General features: G+C 33.4%; 1 long non-coding RNA gene across 1 annotated transcript in view; it reads right to left on the minus strand.

The window, feature by feature from the left end:
- Positions 1 to 740: 740 nt before the first annotated feature.
- LOC113911609 overlaps positions 741 to 18917 on the minus strand; it is an 83763-nt gene continuing 65586 nt past the window's right edge. Inside the window, exons 3-4 of the long non-coding RNA XR_003516552.1 lie at positions 1101 to 1219; positions 741 to 843 (exon numbers count right to left, since the gene is read on the minus strand). This is a non-coding gene — a long non-coding RNA (uncharacterized LOC113911609). The remainder of the gene's footprint in view (positions 844 to 1100; positions 1220 to 18917) is intronic.

The raw sequence follows: 18917 nt of genomic DNA on the forward strand, positions 1-18917 counted from the left end.
CATTAAGCGTCTGCCTTCATCTCAGGTCATGATCCCAGGGTCCTGGGATCGAGTTCTGCATCAGGCTCCGTGATCAGTGGGGAGCCTGCTTCTCCCTCTCCCACTCCCCCTGCTTGTGTTCCCTTTCTTGCCCTCTTTCTCTGTCAAATAAATAAACAAAATCTTTAAAAAACAAAAGAAATAACTGAGATGTGATAGAATGTGTTATTTTCTCCATCTAATACCGTACACATCTAGCCAGATTTTACATAGTATTATATAGGGAAGCATCCATGCCAGTGTATCCCAACTCTGCCTCTTGCTAGCTGTGTAATCACCCACATGATACTTAACCTCTCTGTTCTTCATATCCTCGTCTATTATATAGGATAAAAGGTACCTATCTCATGGGTTGTTGGAGAATCAAATGAATTAATATTTGCACAACCTTTAGAATAAGTCCCCAATAAACTCTCACTAAATGTTAGAGAGTTTTATGTTATTACAGATGTAAAGTGAAGTGGAAAGATAGCATGCATTGGAGCCAGTCAGATTTGTCCTTAAATCCCAGTTCTGCACTTCTAGTCATTTTAAATTCTCTGACCCTCAGTTTCTTCATCTATAAAGACTAGATCCACCTATACTCATGTTATAAATGAGTAGTAGCTATAGTAAAGGTCAGTGACAAAATGGGTAGGATGCTTGGCATATGTATGATACTTAATAAGAGACAGTTTATATGAACATAATTGTGTAAATATGAGGACTCCAAATGAGCTGATTTATTTAGTCAGTCTGGTCAGCCAACAGATACACAATTCTAGGCTCATTTACTCAAATCTTCTGAGACTTATCTTGTAAAATCTGTTGAACAAATGTTTAACTAGTAAACTTTGTGCCTGCTCTTAAGAAAACCTACTGGAGTTAAACTAAGAATCATGATTTCACAGACTCTGAGAACTGGAAACCAACTGAAATATAAGTGAGGTCCAAAAAGGTTACTGTAGCCCCCCAAAGAGTTGTATAACTGTTTTGCCAAATTTCTTCCAGGAAGCTATGCTGATCCCAGTCCTTGCTTTTTCTTACATCACTTTGCATTTAGCATATATATATATACACACCTTTTGTATAATTGTATAACTTCAGAATTGTTTTCTAGTTGTCTGCAAGTACATGTAATTTTTCTTCAAGTTCTAAGGTTCTTGAAAACAAGGATCTTGAGGTTTTCTCCTTTTAGATGCTTCCAAACAAATACATCAGTGTTATGAAAAAAAAAAATAAGTGGTTAATTAGTGAAAGAATTGTTACAAGCTTCACAGTAGAGTAATAATTCTAGCATATAAGGCATCTGCAGGCTTCCATAACAAAATTCCATAAACTGGGTGTTTTATATAACAGAAATTAATTTCTTATAGTTCTGGAGGCTGGGAAGTCCAACATCAGGGTGCCAGCAGGTTGGATTCTTTGAGGGCATTCTTCTTAGCTTTCAGATGGCCACCTTCTTGCTGCATACTCAGATGGTGGTGAGAGAAAACCAGCAAACTCACTGGCACCTCGTTTTAAAAATACATTAGTTCCATCATGAGATTCTCGCTTTATGACTTTACATCTAAACCTAATAGTATCCCAAAGGCCCATCTCCAAATTCTGCCATATTGGTGGTTAGGGCTTCAACATATGAGTTTCAAGGGGTCACAATTCAGTCTATAGTATACCAGCAAGTTTTCTAATGTAATTTATATAAATACTCCCATTCAGATCAGTCTCCTTACATCTGACATTTCAGACATTGATATACAACAAATACATAGATACACGTACACAACATTCAGAGCTGGCTCCATTTCATTGTTTGTGTAGTTACCCATTCTTGGAATGCTTTAGCCACAAGGATTTGAATGGAGAAAGGGGTGTATAACACAACATATCTTCTCCTAAAATGGTTGATATGCTCTAGTAGGTTTCCTTGCCGCCAATTCTTCAATTACTAGAATCATAAGCTAAAATATATGTCACAATGCAACTTTGACATGGTCATTTATACTAAACATTAAGAAAAAAGTAATGTAAAGCTTTTAAAATTACTAAGTATTATGGAAATAGACTTCCTCAATCCTTTCTGACCCTAAGCAGTGATGGCCATTTCTTGGAATCACAGATATGTTAAGGCTTATGTTATCTGGGTTGGAAGCCAGGGATTAGGGGGCCAGAACTAAGGTCCAGGTAATGGAATGAGCTAATGCCTTGTATATCTGTTCATGCATTACTGGGTAAAAATAAAATTAAAATAAAATAAAATAAAAATTAAATAAAATGTTCTACATTGTAACAGATGCATATTAATCAGGGTGCCTCGGTGGCTCAGTTGGTTAAGTGTCTGCCTTTGGATTGGGTCATGATCCCAGGGTCCTAGGATCGAACCCCATGTCGGGCTCCTTACTCGGGAGCCTCTGCCGCTCTCCCTGCTTGTGCTCTTTCTTTCTCTCTCTCTGTCAAATAAATAAGTAAATAAATCTTAAAAAAATACTTTCCCAAGTTAAAAAAAAATTCATATTAATCATTCCAAAACAACTGTATCAAGTAGACCTCAACAAAATGTCTTACTTTTAGTCAGTCATTGTTATTAATAAGAATAGTCAGTTTCCTCGCTTATATTTGTTTAGAAAAAAAGATTGAGAGTACTGCAGTTTATTCTCTCATAGTTTGTTTCATGTATTCTCAATGACATGCATATAATGCCATTTAAATTAAGATTATGTGCTTAATTTATTCTTGATATGCATATTTATATATTCTGAGAATAAGAATGAAAAAAAATGAGTGATGAGTTTTCCTTCCCCAAATCGAGGAACTTTTATTAGCAGCAATTTCTTAAGGTATTATTCTGAAGAATTCAGAAATATGGAATTCTCCAAATTATTTGGATTAAGTTCACTTTCTTTTCTCTTAATACCTGAAGTGTTGATATACAAATGGTCTGTAGATTCAAGTGTGCTTTAAGGCCTCTAATTTCTATATTAAAATATTTGACTAGATTATATAAAACATTGGATATGTTTTTTTAATTTATAAGGATTACAGATGAGGATTAGAATTATGTTATCATTGGTACCATTAATGTAATCAAGCAAGGGTTATTAATTTCAAACAAGTAAAACCACCTTTGGTTAGTTTAACAGAAAAATGATTTGTTGGGAAGATACCTTGAACCTTCCAGAACCAAAAGGAAGGCTGCTGAACTGGGCTGAGAAAAAAAGGATTAGGGCAGAAGGGAGACCAGGCAGCCAAGAACACAGTCAACACCATATCATGCTCTGGGTCTGGTTAGAAAATTGCCTCTGGTGCCGAGACCGCTGGACGTGACCTGCTGAGTTGTTGGAATTCAATGCCGCTGGCACTGTGGTCACTGGACTCTGGCTATTTTAACTGCCACCACAATCATCCAGAGGATCTGTAAACTGTCAGTACAGAAACACCCTGTAGGGCAGGTGAGTCTGACTAGTAGAGCAGAGATCTCAAGCTCAGGCTAAGTCACATGACTGTTTATGAGCTGCCAAGGGCTTACGAGACTATGGATCTGGCCCTTTTGGTTTTAGTGGAAAGACTTCATCAGCCCTCGCAAGGCGTCGGACTGCCCAACCTTAGGAAGACCATTTCAATGCTAAGCAGCCAAAAAAACAAGCAATATCTGTCTCACTGTCTCTTGTTAATTTTGATTCCTGTCTCTATTGTGACTCTAGTCTTTAGTCACACAGAAGCCTCAAATAATTATATTTTTCCCAAGTTAAATGATCAAAATTTTCTGAACCTTCACCTGAATTTCTTTTTTTTTTTTTTTTTTTTCACCTTCACCTGAATTTCTTATGCATTGGTGATGCATTTTTTTACCAGTAATTGTGATTTGCAAAATTATTCTTCCTAAACAGTTCAAGGTTTCATTTAGCTTGTTATTCAGCTTTGGTTCCTTATAAATAATAAAACTAGTATTAAGATATTAGATGGTTTCTCTTTTGTTGGATGTTAGGTTTGGTATTTACTTGGTACTAGTGAATCCTGAGAATGTATTATTGGTACAGTCAGAAGAAAATTTTCATTTGTTCGCAGACCTAGTTTTCTCTCTCTACAGTATTATTACTAGCATATCAGTGAATGTAACACGTAATTATTACTTTCCTTTCCTTGATCTGATTCCTAGATAATTGTCTCTTGGTGCCTAAATGCATTTTTGCAGCTGTTAATACAGCCAGGCAAGACTCACTCTTACACACACAAACACAGAGCTGCTATTTTTGTTACTCATCTACTAATTACAAGGGGAGCTATGTGCAGGAAAACTATAAGCAGCAGTAGTCCTGAGCTCACCATTTCATAAAAGACAAAAAAAATATGGGTATGAATTGCATATATGAATATTAACACTTAAATTTTCTACACAGGGTATATATCAAAATGCATTATGTTTAATATACTTACATCCTGAATCATTATCTTAAGAGCTAAAAGCATTGTGAATTACTGAGCTAGAAGCAACTCAGAGGATCTGACCAGATCTTTTCTGCATTATCAAACACACCAACATAGTCTTAATTACTAAATCTAGTTCTGTTATTCAACCTCAATAAGAGAACCTATCAATATTAATTCTATCCAGATAGGCTCATTTATCTCTTTTTGTTGATAATACATATCTATTATAAATAAAAAAGTATATATACTGAGTAAATAAAAGAAGTTGGATTTATGAGCATTAGCCATTGACAAGTTAAATCAAATTAAAACTAAGACAAATACATGTGCAAGTAATCAAATTTAGAGAGAAGAAAAGTAATATAAACAAAGTTACATTAAATTCATTGAAGGGTCTTATCAGATGTGAGTTAGAGTTAATAAACTATGATAACATAATAAAAGTATGCCATTTAGAGCTATACAGTTTACCCCCAGAACTGAAACGTTCAAGTGTTGTTACTTCCTAAGACTTAAGTTTTGGGTTGGTGTTTTGTATATATGTAGAAAGAGAAGAGAGAAGGCAGGGATTGAAATGGTGATTCTATTTCATAAACATGACGTTTAATTGTTTTGTCTACATATACACATATATACATAAAAGAATAAATTAAACAAAACTCACAACAGAAAAGCATTAACCAATCTTGTAGAAATAATTTTAATTACAAAAAATGCAGATAATAAAGTGCATTAAAATTTTTGGTACTGGAGAAAAAATGGAAACAGAATAATGGGAACACAATAAAAAAGGATTTGATGAATAAATGATGATAAAATTGTATACCAGATTTCTTAACCATTATGGAAAATGATGTTTTAAGTATGTTTAATTGATTGCGAAGGGTATGCAGACTTACTATTACAAAAGTTTCAGGCTCCATAAGCACAGGTGTTGCCTGGCCTTCTTCTCATAGCCCTGTTGAAGGGCTTGGAATTGGCTCTTGGACAACTAGGAAAATAAAATGCTGATATTCTGACTACAACTATTGCTGTGAGAAATAAAGTCCTTCATCTCTGACCCATATCTTCTTCTAGCTTCTAAGAGACTGTGGCATGCCAATTTATTTGCTTGATTGCAGGAAGTGTAAAATTGCAGAAATTTTGCAGTTCTTGACATTCTCACACACCCTTTCTTCTAATATCTCAGTTCAGAATTTAGGCAAATAAGTACACCTAGTTTCAAGGGAGCCTGGGGAATGTTATCATTTAGCTTAGCATTAAAATTGGTGTATTGCTACCAGGAGGGAGTACTAGATTTCAGGGTAGGAACAAAAACTCACTGCCAAAGCCTAAAAAACCTCGTTTGCAATTTATTTTTATGTGGGGAAAAAAATGAAACATACTAACAAATATTTACAGACTACATATTTTATAACAAATTTTTATTAAGATTATCTCTGGGTAATGAGGGTGCATTAGTTTGCTGGGGCCACTATAGCAAAGTACTACAACATAAGCAGCCTCAGCAATGGAAATTTATTGTCTCATAGTTCTGGAGGCTTGAAGTACAAGAGCAAGGTGTCAATCGGGTTGGTTCCTTCTGAGAGTTGTGAGGGAAGGATCTGTTCCAGGCTGCTCACCTTGGCTTGTAGATTGCCTTTTTCTTCCTTTGCCTCTTCACATTCTGTTCTCCCTGTTTGCATGACCCTGTGTCCAAAATTTTTTTTTTTAAAGGATACCAGTCATACTGGATTAAGACCCACTCTAATGACCTCATCTTACTTAACTAATATTTTCAACTAATCCGTTTCCAAATAAAGTTACACTTTGAGGTAGTTGCAGTTAGGACTTCAACATTTGAATTTTTAGGAGACACAACTCAACCTATAACAGAATGTATAGACGATATTTTTATTTTATTTTATTTTATTATTTATTTACTTAACAATATCCAAATATTGTTATACTGCTTTTTTATTATTCTGGTAATTTTAAAAGGGTACATTTTTTTTAAAGCAAAAGGTCAAAGTGTCTTGTGTATTCATTATGTTTATATGATCTTGTGAAGAGTCTCAAAATGTGCTTTAATGCCGCCATGTATTTTTAATCTTCAGTGAAAAATGTAGCTGAATGAATAGATAACTGCCTCCAGATTTGCCACAACACGTAACAGTCTCTCTTCCAGCACACTTGAATAATTTTGTTTTCTTTTGCTTTGCCTCCTTGCTTAAATCTTCAAGGCTCCCTATATTCACAAAATTATTACATCTATATTTAGTCTTTGGCCTTACATCCTTCAATAGGAGTGGCTGTAAGTCTGAAACCATGAACTATATTTTAAACCATGCAATATATTTCTGACTTCAATATTGAATTGGTGGGAAATCCTATCAACGGAGTTTCATTCCCACTGACACAGAGACATTGAGTGGGAGTTTGTGAGTGATGACTGTTTCAGTAGAATGTGAAGGTAATTGTAAGTTTGACATACAAGAACAGAGTGACTGCTTCAAGCATGAGGACATAGGGAACAAACCAAGATAAAAGGAAGACTTGGAAACAAAGACTACATTCTGAACCACTTCTTTCCAAGTACTTTACTCTGGAAGAGAACTTGTTAATGAATAACCACTATTGAATAGCTGCCATGAAAGCAAACAGAGAGCTATTCTACTATTAGTTACATTTTCATGCAAAGGTTACTCACTTGTGCCTGAAAACTCAAATATTCCATATTACCCCAAAATATATAGTGGAGAGGAATGCTTAGGTAACCAGCTTAGACCAAAAGAAGAGGCAGGAAATAGGAATAATGAAGAGAAGTTGACTACATATGAAGGAGTCTAAAGCCAAGAAAAAGAAAGGAATGGAGGCCCACAGTTGATGTGTGGCTCATTTTACTAAGCCCCAGAATAAAACTTGAGAGCTAACATGTTAGGGTCATGGAAAGATCATTATATTCTTAGAAGTGCTACTCTCATATAGCAATATTTGTTGTTGTTTTAAAATCCTGGTTACCATAAAATATTAGAGCTTTATATAAGCATATAAACAAAGTTACTCTTTGTTTAACATCAACAGTGTATTGGAAACATTAAACATCTAAGATTTTCAATCTCATTTTAACAATACTGTATTCATTGTTCTATTCCTGATTTTTTTTTCAGAGCAAATCCTAATTCTTTAAGTAGAGCATTCCATAAATTTGATTTATTTTCTTATTCTCCAATCAATATCTAGGTTTCTTTTCTGCTTCTTACAACATCTTCTAATCACAACGACCACCACCTTCCTGTGAGAGATCCAGAAAAATCACTGGATTCCATAATACATATCATTTTAGTTAATAATGTGTTGAATAAATAAATTGCAATTAACAGTGACATTTACTAAGACATTAATATTTTTAATTCACTTTTTTCATTTATTGGGTCTTCTGATAATGAATGATTCAATATCAGTTTCCCAATGGCTCCTCTCAAGTTTCAAAGAAATATCAAAAAGTCCCATAGAATCTTCAGCCTCAGGGGTTCATGTATGGAACTACACAGTACTATTTATATTTAAAATATTGAGCAAATTGGATGATATATAAGCATGGCTTTACTTTCTGTTGGTTTCTAAGAAGTATAACTCATAAACAGTCTGAATGTATCCTTTATACTCTAGTCTAAGTGTCAGTTTGAAGACATGGTTCAATCTTAATAACTCAAGACAGGAGGAATTTATCATTTTCAAAGCCTTGAAACAAATGCATCTGAATAAATAAAACATTTTTAGTCAGGCCTCATGAATAATAATTACAGTCTGAATGAGATGTTATAATCATGAAAAAAAGAGGAAAAAGAAATGACAATTTAAAAAAATACTAAAATAGAAATGTTCTGACATGATAGAAACTGTTTTTTGTTTTTTTTAAATATTTATTTATTTGAGAGAGAGAATGAGATAGAGAGAGTACATGAGAGGGGGGAGGGTCAGAGGGAGAAGCAGACTCCCTGCTCAGCAGGGAGCCCGATGCAGGACTCGATCCCCGGGACTCCAGGATCATGACCTGAGCCAAAGGCAGTTGCTTAAGCAACTGAGCCACCCAGGCACCCATGATAGAAACTGTTATGTAGTGTATCACTTCCACATTTTTTACTCCAACTTCTCCCCCTTTGATTAAAACAAAAGCACGTCTTGCATACTGAAACCCAGAGCAGATAATTTTTTAATATCCCTTACATTTATATGATAAAGGCTTATTTGGTAATAATCTTGCAATGATCAATAATGATCATTATTTCAAGTCACTCTTTAAAATCAACTGTTTGAGGGGCACCTGGGTGGCTCAGTCTAGTTAAGTGTATGGCTTTGGCTTGGGTCATGATCCCAGACTCCTGAATCAAGCCCTGCATCAAGCTCCCTGCTCAGCAGGGGAGTCTGCTTCTCCCTCTCCTCTCCACTGCTTGTCGTGCTCTCTCTTTCTCTCCTCATTCCCTCTCTCAAATAAATAAAATCTTTAAAAAATTAAAAAAATTAAATAAAATCAACAATTTGCGGGCACCTGGATTGGTTAAGCATCCAACTCTTGGTTTCCGCTCAGGTCATGATCTCACAGTTGTGAGATTGAGCCCCACATCAGGCTCTGTGCTCAGTGAGTAGTCTGCTTCAGAATCTCTCTCTCTAATAAATAAAATCTTAAAAAAATAAAATCTACAATTTAAAAGAAAAATTCAAACTTTAAGGATATTTATATGTAATAAAATTTTTATTGTATTATTTGAATATGTACTTTACTGTTACCCCCAATACATATTATGCCTTTCATGTTCACAGTTTATTTCACTTTAAATATTTTAAGTGTAAGTAAAAACTCTAAGTGGTCACATAGAACAGTATAATTAAGGTTACTCAAGTTATTTCTTCATTTTAAAAGTCATGTGCTTTTACTATTTATGTAGCATCTACTGTTTAAAAACAAGTTTATGTAATACTATAGGGAATGCGGACAAGATCTGTACCCAGAATGAATTTGAATGATTCTGAACCATTCAGAATTTAATGTAGGACCAAACATATGTCACTCGATTGTGTATGTGTATGTTGAAGGATACAGATATATAAGATGTAGGTTAAAAATACTCCAGAAGAATCTCAAAATTACTTTTCCAATAAACATGATTTGTATGCTTATGTGGTGTGAAACATTAATATTTAATGAGAACACTTGATTTGGTAGGGCTGTTTTAAATGTTTTTCAGATCTGTTCAACATTAAAAACACAGACATAAAACATTTTTCTTCTCAACCATGAAAAAATGATCTACTGAATTTGTATTAGGTTAGTTGCAAAAATAGATCAGAGGATGCTAATCCATGAGAAATGTGTCTCCTCCCCCAATTTTTCCCTTCCTTTAAAACCAAGAGATGCGTGTAATTTAACCATGCTTGCTTTGGGTAACAACCAGCATGGGGTTGAAATGTATTGAGTCTGCTTTCTAAGGAAGTACAATACTTCACATTTATAATGCATCACTGAACAGAGGTCAAATAGAGTAGTTCTAACATAATACAACACATAAAACTACCCACAGTAAAGTAACTCTATATACACTGTGAATATTTCTCCCACATTAACAAGTGGGTCATCAGTCTCTTAGCCAACTTAAGCCCAGCTGTAAATTTATGGTATTATGCTTCCCAACATGTTCCCGCTCAGTTTTCATGATTGTCTCTAACATATAATCACTGGGAAAAAAGAAAAATATTTATTTTTGATTGACAGATTAACCTAAAATGATTATTATTCCCTACTGAGAATTTTGGACATTATATAAACTATTAAAAATAATAAATGTATATCCAATACAAGAATTATATAATTATCTACCTGGTTTCTTTTTACATTTCTTTGTAGCTATCTAACTAAATTAGCTAGGGCCATCACCTTGAAGAAAAGTAACGTCAGATGGAAGAGTTTACATAATTCCTAAATTACAAATTTAAAAATTGCACAAGAGTAAATAAGATAATTAGAAATTCTATAACTGTGAAGGTAAACATTTTACTTAATGTGGATGGTAAATAATCTATATATAAATTATATATAAATACACTAACCTCCTTAAAGTTAGTATATTTCCTTGCTGTTCAGTACTTGTTTGTGGACATCTTGAGTGTGTGTGTGTGTGTATGTCTAAAATTTTAAGTAACAAAGAGCAATAATAATATCACATTTCAACCACAAGAGAGAAAAATGGAAAGAGTTGTGGCTTATTTGAACAATTCTTTTAATATATGGTTATATGATCATATTTATATACAGCAAAGCAAAGTTTTAGGTTTAGAAGATTTTTATTCCATTTTCCTTCAAGTAAGAAATCTAAGCATTTATCATATGTACATATATCTACTTTAACAATACCTCCACTAAGCACTTATTTAATATACATTTGATCATTATGCATGTTTCAGGGATATAAAATGAGTATAGTTAAGTTTCCTGGTTTGAAGAGCTTGTAGTCTAACGAGAAAAATATATATTTTGGATAGGGTGTTTTGTTTCTGTTGTTAGATAACATACTTGGAAAGTATGCAATTCAGATACCTTCAAAACTTGTATTTATCAATGAAGTATAGTTCAAATTGTTTTGACATGTGTTCTCAAGATTCATGATAGAGACCTGACCTGTGCTGCTGCAAATAATAGAAGTGATGCTATCTCTTGGAAAGAAGAGTCTACTTTCAGAGCAGGGGACTCATCTTCCATGGCTGTCTAGGCTGGGACCTGGGAATCAAAGGTGAATAAACAGAGAGCACAGAGCCTGAGATTGCTTTTTTAAGATAAAGTTACAAATTCATTCTTCATAGAGGATAGAATGGGGGCATGTTGTTCTGTTTATTTGGTAAAAAAAGAAATGTGTTTTTTTTTTGTATACACACACATATATATATGTGGTTCTGGAAATATAAACTTACATTCTCAAAATTAATTATCAGACTGTCTCCTCATGCTGTTTTTAAAGGCAGAATGGGAATTCAATAACTAGAAACTACAAAATGATAAGGCTTTAATTTTTGAAAAAGATACTGGTAAAACATCTTAGATAAGGAATAACCACAGCTCTAATTTAGTATAAAAGTAATTCTATAAAGAAAAGATGGAAATGACTTGAATGTTTAGTAGTGGGATATCAGTTAAACAAATCATACAACATCTATATAAAATAAAATCAGACCATTTGAAGGAGATTTTATATACAAACTTACTGAAATGGGAAAGTAGTTATGATATGAGTGAGAAAAACAGACATTGATGGAGTTCATGAAAGTCCTGACCAACATATGACACAAAAAATTATAAGGTATGATATATGTACTATATCCAACATTTTTATTAAAATCTATTACAATTTTAATATAGTAACGTCTTTCAAATTCTTCTAGTTTAAATAATATAGAAGTATGTACTATATAAATATTATCATTTACAATAAAAATAGCTGATTTTCATAATGTATTTATAATCCATCAGGCAATACTCTAAGTATGTTATTTTATATTAACTCACAACAAAAAATGAGGTAGAAACTATTATTATTTCCAGTCCTATAGATGAGGATACTGATGTTCAGAGAGGTTAGGTTAGCCCTGTGTCCATCACAGGGCTGATAATTGGCAGAGGTGGAATTTGAACCTAGTTATCATTGCTCCAGAGTCTATTCTCTTAATTCACTGTACCATTGAGAAATGTAATCATTTAAAAATATATAAAATTTTTACTTTTCTCAGTTTTTTAAAGGACTTATGTACTTTTTTTAGTCATTTGAAAAATTTACATACAATAAATTTCTTTCTCTTTTTTTGTTATACAGTTCTGTGAGTTTAAACATATTCACAGTTTGGTATAACCACCACCAAAGAGGATACAGGACAATTTGTTACCCCCCAAAACTACCTCTTGCTGTCCTTCATAATCAGACACTCCCCTGATTTCCTGGCAACCACTGATTTTTCTCTATTCCTGTAATTTTAAAGCTTAAGAGGATGTCATATAAAGGCATCATACATTATGTAATATTTTGAGACTGGCATCTTTTCACTTAGCATAGTTCATTTAAGATTCATATTGTTTCATGAATCGGTAGTTCAGTCTTGTTTATTCCTAAGTACTATTCTATTGTATGGATGTACCACAATTTGTTTATCCTTTCACCATTATAAGGTATTTGGGTTTTTTTCTGTTTGGAGGCAACTATGAGTAATAGTGCTATCTGTATTCAGGTTTTTTCATATTGAACCTTTTCCTTTATCTAGGACAAGATTTGTCAGCCTCAGCACTATTGATACTTTACACTGTGTAATTTTTTTTATTATAGGGTACTGTCCTGGGCATTGTAGGATGTTTTGTAGCATCCCTGGCCTCTACCAATTAGATGCCAGTAACATCCATGGATTTAACAAGCAAAAATATCTCAAGATTTTAACAACAAACATCCCCTGGAGAACCTTTATTCTCAAATACCTAAAAGTGGATTCCTGGATCATATAAATGTGTATTTAACTCAGTGAAAAATGGCACAGTTGTATCACAGTGTGGTTGTAATAATTTGCATTCCCATCAACAAAATGCATCCTCAGTAGCACTTCTTATTGTTAACCTTTTTGTTTATTTTTTCTGCTTGTTTGGCTTTTTTTTTTTTTTTAATTCTAGCTATTCTAATAGGTATGTAGTGGTACCTCATTGTTTTTTAATTTGCAATTCTTTAATAACTTTTATTCCTGGACATCTTTTTCATGAGTATACCTTGCCATCTGCATATCTTCTTTGTAAAGAGTCTGTTCAGGTCTCTCACCCATTTAATTTTTTTATTATTATGTTAATCACCATACATTACATCATTAGTTTTTGATGTAGTGTTCCATGATTCATTATTTGCATATAACACCCAGTGCTCCATGCAGTACGTGTCCTCCTTAATACCCATCACCAGGCTAACCCATTCCCCCACCCCCCCTCCCCTCTAGAACCCTCAGTTTGTTTCTCAGAGTCCATAGTCTCTCATGGGGTTCATCTCCCCCTCCGATTTCTCCCCCTTCATTCTTCCCCTCCTGCTATCTTCTTCTTCTTCTTCTTCTTTTTAAACATATAATGTATTATTTGTTTCAGACGTACAGATCTGTGATTCAACAGTCTTGCACAATTCACAGCGCTCACCATAGCACATACCCTCCCCAATGTCTATCACCCAGCCACCCCATCCCTCCCACCCCCCACCACTCCAGCAACCCTCAGTTTGTTTCCTGAGATTAAGAATTCCTCATATCAGTGAGGTCATATGATACATGTCTTTCTCTGATTGACTTATTTCACTCAGCATAACACCCTCCAGTTCTATCCACGCCGTTGCAAATGGCAAGATCTCATTCCTTTTGATGGCTGCATAATATACCATGGTGTTTATATACTTCATCTTCTTTATCCATTCATCTGTTGATGGACATCTTGGCTCTTTCCACAGTTTGGCTATTGTGGACATTGCTGCTATAAACATTGGGGTGCACGTACCCCTTCAGCTCCCTACATTTGTATCTTTGGGGTAAATACCCAGTAGTGCAATTGCTGGATTGTATGGTAGTTCTATTTTCAACTTTTTGAGGAACCTCCATACTGTTTTCCAGAGTGGCTGCACCAGCTTGCATTCCCACCAACCGTGTAGGAGGGTTCCCCTTTCTCCACATCCCTGCCAACATCTGTCGTTTCCTGACTTTTTAATTTTAGCTGGTCAACAAAACCAAAAGACAGCCAACAGAATGGGAGAAGGTATTTGCAAATGACATATCAGATAAAGGGCTACTATCCAAAATCTATAAAGAACTTCTTAAACTCAACACCCAAAGAACAAATGATCCAATCAAGAAATGGGCAGAAGACCTGAGCAGACATTTTTCCAAAGAAGACATCCAAATGGCCAACAGACACATGAAAAAGTGCTCAACATCACTCGGCATCAGGGAAATTCAGATGAAAACCTCAATGAGATATCACCTCATACCAGTCAGAATGGCTAAAATCACCCATTTAATTTTAATTTTCTTTTTATTATTGCATTTATATATTCTAGATACAATTCCCTTGTCAGATACTTGATTTGGAAATTTTTGTCTCAATATATATTTAGTTTTTAAATGTTTTGGAGGGAAAATATTTTAAATATTGATTAATTTCACATTACCAAATATTTCTTTTACAAATTATGCCTTTGGTGTCTTATATAAGATTTCTTTGAATAATCCAAGATTATAAAGATTTCCCTTATATTTTCTTCTAAGAATTTTATAGTTTTTGATCCATTTTGAAGGAATGTTTTTGTACTGAATGAGATATAGGTTGAGGTTCTTTTGTTTTGAATTATTTATACTCAGCGGTTCAATTGTTTCAGTACCATTTATTGAAAAAAATCCTTTTTCCATTGAATTATCTATGCATCTTGGTAAAAATTAAATGATTCTATTTGCATAGGTCTAATTTAGCATTATCTGTTCTGTCTCTTCCATCTGCATGTCTTTTTATTAATGGCACAATCTTTTAATAACTGTAGGTCAGGAGTCAGTCTTAAAATAGGTTTGTGATGCCTCCAACTTTGCTCTTTTATTGAAAAATTGGGCATTTCTTGTACATCTTCTTTTCCATATACATTTTAGAATTAGCTTGATAATATCTACAAAATATCTGTTGGATTTTAATTGGGTGGTATGAAATCTGTAGATCAGTTTAGAGAGAACTGACACATCCTTTTTCCTTCACCTTATCACAGTGTCTACAGCAACCAGTAAAATACAGAGTAGGAGTATTACAAACAGATATTCTTGTCTTATTCCTGATTTTTGGTAAAGAACATTCAGTTTTTCACCATTAAGTATGGTGATAGGTTTAAGTTTTTTGTAGATAGTCTTTATCAAGTTCAGAAAGCTTTTATTTACAATTAATTTCCAGAGTGTTTTTATCATAAATAGATATTGAATTTTATCAGTCTCTATTGTTTAATCTGTTAATATGGTGATTTAAATATGTCTATTTATTTTTGAATGTTGGAAGCAAACTTGCATTCCTGAGATAAACCCTGCATGATAATGATGTTTCATTATTTTTATATATTAGTGTATTCATTTGGCTAATATTTTGTCAAAGATTTTTGTTTTCATGAAAGATTTTGGACTGCCCTATTTTCTTTTATTGTCCTTATCTAGTTTTGTTATTAAAGTAATGGTTGCCTCATAAAATTATTTTTTGTTTCTCTTTTCTAGAAGAGATTTTGTAGATTTGGTGATATTTAAAAATTATTTTAAAAATTATTTTTATTTTTGTTTTTACATTTTTAGGTTTTATAACTGAGTTCAATTTCTTTAATAGAAGGTAATTCCAATTTTCTACATTTCCTTGAAATTGCTTTTGTAATTTGTGTCTTAAGGAATTGATCCAATTCATAGAATTTGTTGAATGTATATTCATAGAGGGGTTTATAATGTTCTCCTAGTATCCTCTTACTGTTTGTGATATTCTCCCTCTTTGTTTCCAGTGGTGTTCACTGAGTCATCACTTTTTTTAATCCCTCATTTTGACTATCACTTTTATGGATATTTTTGCTCAAGCAGCTTTTGATTTATTTTTCTCTATGATTTTCTGTTTTCTTTTTTTTTTTTAAAGATTTTATTTATTTATTTGAGAGAGAGAATGAGAGATAGAGAGCACGAGAGGGAAGAGGGTCAGAGGGAGAAGCAGACTCCCCGCTGAGCAGGGAGCCTGATGCGGGACTCGATCCTGGGACTCCAGGATCATGACCTGAGCTGAAGGCAGTCGCTTAACCAACTGAGCCACCCAGGCGCCCTGATTTTCTGTTTTCAATTCATCAATTTCTGCTCTTTATTTCCTTCCTTCTGCATGAATTGCATTTTGTTTGCTCTTTATTTCTAGTTTCTCGAGTTAGAAGCTTAGATTATTGATTTTTTTCTTCTAACATACACATTTATGGTATAAATTTACCTCTATGTATTGCTTTATCTGCATCTCTCAATTTTTGATATGTTGTATTTTAATTTTTATTCACTTTAAATTTTTTTTAAGTTTCCTTATGACATTCTTTGATGTAGGTATTATTAGGAATATATTGGTTATTATCAAATTATTTGAGTTTTTAGCAAATACCTTTTTTTAAAAATATTTTACTTTTATTAGGCCAAAGAATATACTTTTTATCTTTTTAATTTAATAAATTTATTTTCTGGTAAAGAAGATGGTCTATCTTGGGGAATGTTCCATGTCTACTTGAAAAGAATGTGTATTTTAACTGATTTGGGTGGAATGTTCTATAAATAACAGGTTGGCTGATAATGTTCTTCAGGCCTTCTAAATTCTTACTCGTTTTTTGTCTACCTATTTTATCAATTATTGAGAAATGAATGTTGAAATCTCTAACAGAAGTCATAGATTTGTCTTTCTCCTTTTAGATTAATCAGCTATTGCTTTATGTATTTTGAAGCCATGTTGTTACATGTAGACACAGCATTATTAGATCTTTGTGATGAATTGACACTTCTATCATTACATAATATCCCCCTTTTTTTCTGCTAATTTTCCTTTTTTCTGAAGTCACATTGTCAGATATAGTGACCCTAGTCATCTTTTTATTAGTGTTTGCATGATATATCTTTTTCCATTCTTTTTCTTTCAACCTCTCTAATCGTTGTGTTTCAAGTTCTTAAATGATGTTCTTATATATATGAGCATATATTTTGGTCTTTTAAAATAATTCAGTATCAGAATTTCTTTCAATAAAGTGTATTAGACTACTTATATTTAATGTAATCATTAGTATGGTTGGATGTAGGGTCCACTGTTTTATTATTAATTTTGTCTGTACCATCTGTCTTTTTTTAATTTTTCCTTTCCTGTCTTTTTTTGATTATTTAAATTATTTTAGTATTTCATTTAATTTATCTATTGAATTTTTCACTGTGTTTCCGCTACAGTTTTTATGTATTGCTGTGGTGATTACAATATACTCACCTAACTTTTACATTCTCCTTAAAGATAATTGTTTAAGTAAAATATAGCCTTTCAACCATATAGGTACATTTACCAATCTTTCTTTATGCTGCAGTTGTGATATGCATTACATCTACATAATAATTTAGCTATAAAACTACTGAAGACCCTCTGGGAAGGCTTTCCTCACTCTTAAAAAGTAGCAAACATGTTTCATTTTTGCTTTCTTCGATGGTGCCTGGAAATGTTTTTAGACTATGAAAAAAAATACCTAAGAAGACAAGTTAAGATGCTGACAGAGGTAGAAGAGAATGATATAAGAGTGAGGAATCTGTCTTTTTAAGAATGAGGATATTCTTCCCAGGTAGTCCTGGTTAGCTTTCTTTTATAACTTATTAGCCAGAATTAGGACACATTCACTTCCAAAAGTAATCATTTGACCCTCATTCTTGTAAATTATCTCATCTTTAATACACTCCAGTTCCATATTGTTGTTAAGTAAAATTATTAATGATCTTAATGTTTAAGCCACCCTTATGACTTATCTTGAATCTTAAAACATCTTACATTCCCAGAACTTAGCTAAAGTCGAGGATGTTGTCATTCATTAGGCAAACTATTTGGTTGGCACTGACCAATGTAATTATTTATATTATCAGAAAAATGGAATTTGCAACAGCGAAACTATTGTTAGAAATGGAAGTACAGGTTCAGAGACTTCTCTTCAGGAAGATATATATAGAGAGAGGTGGAGGAAAAGGAGAGAGAGGGAGGGAGGAGAGAGAGAGAGTATAATTTTGCTTACCTTCTATGTTTGAAGAAGTTTGGATATGTAACTATAGTTCCTTTGGGATCAAACATTATTTGACATTCGTTGCCAATGTATTCGTAATTTCTAGTCTTTTTTGAAGCATTTCCTTATTTATTTGTAATAATTTTCAAGGATCATTCTATTATATTCACAAACAAGTCTCTACAGCAGAACAAATCCTGCCCCAACCTTTTTTTTTTTTTTTTAATAAAATGCTATCCAAATACAACCACACCTATTCATGTCTCAATCACCTATGGATGCTTTGTCACTACACTGGTGATTGAGTAGTTGTGATAAAGTTGAGTAGTTGTGATAGAAACTGTATGACCCACAAAACCTAAAATATTTATTGTCTGGCCCTTTACAGAAAAAGTTTGCAGACCCCTGACCTAGAGTACCCAGTAGCCTTTTTCTTGTGTCTTACCCTATACTTATTATTGACCTGATACCTCTGCATGGTTATCATCCCTGTGGCTGGTACTCAATTTAAACTCCCAATTCAGGTATTGATGTTGCTCATAGCTCTGAAGCCACTAAAGTAGGGGCCTTTGGAGTTTTAGATTTATAGCCACTGCTGTCAGGATGCCATATGTCTGTGGTTGTCACTGGCAAGGATATCTGTAGTCCCCTGAAATCCTTGATATG

This window comes from Zalophus californianus, chromosome 12 (assembly GCF_009762305.2).
Source record: "Zalophus californianus isolate mZalCal1 chromosome 12, mZalCal1.pri.v2, whole genome shotgun sequence".
NCBI classification, from domain to species: Eukaryota; Metazoa; Chordata; class Mammalia; order Carnivora; family Otariidae; genus Zalophus; species Zalophus californianus.